The sequence below is a fragment of the Nicotiana attenuata genome, unplaced genomic scaffold (assembly GCF_001879085.1).
Source record: "Nicotiana attenuata strain UT unplaced genomic scaffold, NIATTr2, whole genome shotgun sequence".
Taxonomy (NCBI): domain Eukaryota; kingdom Viridiplantae; phylum Streptophyta; class Magnoliopsida; order Solanales; family Solanaceae; genus Nicotiana; species Nicotiana attenuata.
In genome coordinates, this window is record NW_017673121.1 from 6,524 (window position 1) to 11,469 (window position 4,946).

Here is a 4,946-nt window from a genome sequence, read left to right on the forward strand (position 1 = left end):
GGGAATGGACATCATCGGCCCTCTTCCATGGGCATCAGGTAAGGCTCAATTTATCTTATTTATGCGTGACTATATTTCTAAGTGGGTTGAAGCATATGCATATGAGAAGGTCAGGGAGATGAAAGTCATCGACATCATTTGGGACCACATCATATGTCAAATTGGGATACCGTCTGAAATTGTATGTGACAACAGAAAATAGTTTATCGGCAGTAAATTGACAAAATTTCTCGAAGATCAAAAGGATCTTATCGACACCTTATCACCCTAGTGGGAATAGACAAGTCGAATCGTCTAACAAAACCATAATCTAAAACCTTAATAAAAGTTTTAGTGGCCCTAAGGGAAAATGGAAAAAGATCATGCCCGAAGTTCTTTGGGCATATCACACAACTTCGAAGTCCAGTACCAGGGCTACCGTTCTCATTGATTCATGGTGTCGAATCTCTAATACCGGTCAAAGTTGGGGAGCCAAGAAACAGATTCTGATTTGCAAAAAAGGAATCAAATGACGAGGCCATGAATACGAGCCTGGAGCTATTGGATGAAAGGCGTGAAGCTGCCCTTGTTCGATTGGCCACCTAAAAGCGATGGATCGAAAGGTACTACAACCGAAGGGCCAGTTTTCCATACTTCAACGTCGATGACTTAGTACAAAGTAAGGTCACAGTAAACACATGGAATCCGAATGAAGGGAAATTGGGTCTGAACTGCGAAGGACCATACCAGAATCTCGAGGTCACAAGGAAAGGATCTTATAAGCTTGGAAGGAAAAATGGAGAACAACTATCGAACAATTGGAACGTAACTCACCTAACACGATATTACTGTCGTGCCCTTTTTTCTCGTGAAATCAAGTTTTGAAATGTGACAACTCTTTTAAGGATGGGTTAAAAGAAAGAGTCGCCACCTAATGGGTTTAAGGTGCGTAAGGGCACCTATTTGCAAATAACTCAGGTTTAACCAGTTTGCGTCACCGCAGATGGAGTAAGGGCTCAATTTACCTCAAAGAGAAGAAGTTAGGCACTCTTCGAGGTCCACAAATGTGCGTCCTGGTCGAACTCAAATTATATGAATTTGTAAGACAATAAAAGACAAAGAAAGCAAGAAGTTTTGAAAGTTTTATTAAACACAAATAATTTATTAAGATAAGATGGGGGGTCCTAAATTTTTTTTAGCATAAAGGATCACCCTGTGCAACATAAATAATACTTCGTAACTTCCTCAAGATGGGGTGTTACTCGTATTATTCAGCGGGCACAAATTATCATCTCCTGCTACCCGATTATCATCTTTAAGTTGTTACCTTAAGCGCACTAGTTGATTCTAAACCGTGCTCTACCTGTCTCATGCCTATGACCTAGGAGGCGTTTGGACTTCTATTTTGGATAGTTCTAGACTTAACTTAGGTTGCTCAAATATGACAAAACTAGTAGACATACAAAACACGTTGGACTTCATATAAAAGCAATAAAGGGCTCAAGTTAGCCTCCGCACTTAGACAACAAATGCACGCGAGCAAATTCTCACATTAAGCGTTAGACTGTTTCAAAATTGAGCTAGATTAAAGCCATTAAGCCCTATAGACATGATTTCTGTGTGACCTCATGCAGGCAGTTTCAGCTGCAAGGTACCATCTGATAAACATAATTTCTAAAAACTATATAGTTTAGGGAAATCTTGTATTGCATGCTAATTATTAAAAATTAGAAGTGATTAAACCTATAGACATGATCTCTAGGTTGTTTACGCAGTAGTTAGTAGTGATGACTACTGGAAATATTCTGAATTACTCAGTTTGATCCTATAGGCATGCTTTCTAATAGTGGTAGATCTAGCGATGAAGCAGTGTTTGGAAGCTTAATATTAACACTTTAAGGCGAGTGATAATACCCTATAGGCAGGTTTTTTAACGATTAGTAATTGAAATTGACCTTTTATATTTAGCCTCTATTGGTATGTCTTCTAGGTGAGAAGTATTATAACGACAACAAATGAACCAGCTAAAGCCTATATGCATGATTTCTATATGAAGATCAGTAGAACATAAGCTGATATAATCCAATGATAATGGTATCTAATGAATATGCTGCAATTGAAAGATTGATCATTTTATTTCCTATGGGCATGATATCTAATGTAACACATAGGAGCAGAATATGTTGAACGAATCAAACACTCAGATCTTATAGGCAGGTTATCTAACAACACGTATGAGCAGAACATGTTGAAATAATTAAACACATATAGGAAAGATTTCTACCCGTTTCATGCAAATATTATAATAGACCCATTTTTCAAATTTTACTAACACCCCAATTGTTATTACATCATTATTACAAGCACAAAGAATGAAATAAATTACAAAGTTACAAAATAACTATAGTGGGCGACATGCCCAAAGTATACCCAGCCCTGCCATGCCTTCAATTTAATTCCAACAGGCTTCACCACAGCCCAGAAGTCATAGCCAATCAAACCCAGACAACAATCTTCATTTACACACAAAATAGCAAAAACCCAGTAGCTAGAGCTGATCAACAGTCATTTACACAAACCAATTGATTTATTCAGTAGATGAAGAGGGGCAGAATAGAGCAGTTAGGACAAAAGGTACAAGCAACCTTAGACCCTAGTGTGAAAGTGTTCACAAGGGCCTCAATTGAACCCCGAGCAGTGCTCACACTAGGGAGGTTAATGATAGGACCTAGGTAGCCTTGGCTCACATAGGATCAAACATGCTATATAGGCAAGATATAATCACAATAAATTAGGATAAGAAACAGGCTTGTACCCTATAGTGAATGAATACATTCATAATTTTGAACACAACCAACTGCTCTATTAAAAGGGATGCGAACTATGTAAGTAAAGCATGTTCAACTAACAAGATTAATAGAAAATTTAAACACTAAGGAGAGGCTAAATACATAGGTCCTAAAAATCAGTAAGTTACAAATTAACAACATAAGGAAGTCAAAGGTTAAAGAGACCTAAAACTGAAGTAAAGAAATCGAAATTGCACACATGAACAACCCAGAAAAACACATTAAACTACAATCTCCAGAAATGAAAAGATATGCAAATCACAGAGGCATAGGAATGAAACTACAAAGTCCAGTAACTTACCAGTTAGGTGAAAATACAAGAAAGAGCAAAAGTCCACAGTATTCTGAACATCAACAAAGAGCAAGAACCCAGAATTTTATAGGCCTTGGCTTTCAGCCGGCCAAGAGCCAAAGTATAAAAGAAGAGTATTAGAGAATAAAGAGCAGTAACTTCAGTTTTTAGTAAACCTTTTGAACGATTCCGGTCTTGTCCAAAAAGGGAATGGGGGAGGGTTTATATAGTAGTAAAAATCAAGCAACAAACAAGGAAACCCACTAATTTAAGCAACCCAAAAGTAAATGATCATGTAAATTGGTCTGAAATCAATTTTAAAAGAGAGATCTGGAAACCCTAACGTTTAAGGAAATGGAAATCGGCAGAATCTAAACCAAAAACCAAACTCACACATTAGGACGAATATAGACAAAATAACCCAAATCAGAGATTGAAATATTGGTTCGATTGTAAGAGATCTGTAAACCCTTGTTTTGGGTAAGTAGAATCAACAAAATACACAAATAGCGTACTCACCTATTTTGGTTCGATTTTGATGAGATTTTCTTGCCATGTTTAGGCAAGCAACTAGGTAACACCACAGACGAACAACCAGTAGTGAGAGGAGATCAATAAGGTATTTGAATCAGATTGATTCCATTTGATAGCCAGATTTGGAGAGGTTGAGAGATACAGCGGCTAGGGTTCATAGAAAAAGATGGGAGAGGATTCAAAGGCCACTTCAGAGATGGAATGGTAGGGTTTGGGGCGGGTTAGGTTAATTAAAGGGAGGGAATAGATAGGGTTGATCTCAGAGATCAACGACCACGATTTAAAAGGGGTTGGGTGGGTTTTATTTAGACGGGTTTGGTTAGGGTTATTGGGATGGTGTATGGGTTATTAGGTTGGTGTAATAGGTTTGAAAATAGGTTTAAAATTAGGCTATTATTTAAGTACCCATATTTATCAACAAATAATTTGCTAAAGTATAGTAATTATAAAAAATATTATTTTGTGAACTAAAATGATAACTTGACCTTCTAAACAAATAAAAGGTTATTTTGGCATAAATAATGTAATTTTACATGAATATGCTATTATTGCAAAAATGTGCAATTAGCCATAAAAATGCATTGTTATTACAAAAAATGCAGTAAAATATTTAAAACATACATGTTGGTTATATATTTTTTTTAAAATGCAGCGTGGCCTGGTTTACGTGGCCGTAATAGCCAAAGTCGAAAGAGAAGTTGTCGGTAAACTCGGGAACGTCTTCAAGAGTTTGATCCTCTTTATGGATGTGCCTCGAACGTAAGCCACCCACAGGCAATATAGTTAGACAATTCTACTAGACTGTATAATTGGCCTAACAATAAGCGGACTATGAGGCCATGATTATAGGTCTCAAACTAGCCAAAGGCTAGGGGCGGAGGTGATCGAAGCTAAGTGTGACTCCTCTCTTGTAGTAAACCAAGTTAATGGAACGTTCGAAGTCAGAGAAAAGAATCGAATGCAAAGGAACTAGTCAAGTTATAGGTAACATTACAACGGTTCAAAGAATGGACTTTGCAGCACGTGCCTCGAGATCAAAATTAAGACGCTGGTGCCCTTGCAAATTTAGGGTCGTCGGTCGATGACAATGAAGTCAACTCAGGGGCGGTCGTACAACTTATGAGGTCGGTGGTAGAGGAAGGGCAAGTGAAATAACTCCATAAGCTTAACCTAGGATTGGAGAAAATAACTATGTAAAGTATTTGAAGACTGGGATACTTCCTAAGATCCAAAAGAATCGAGGCCATGCATACTGGCACCCTAATTCAACTTGTCCGATGACGGATACTTGT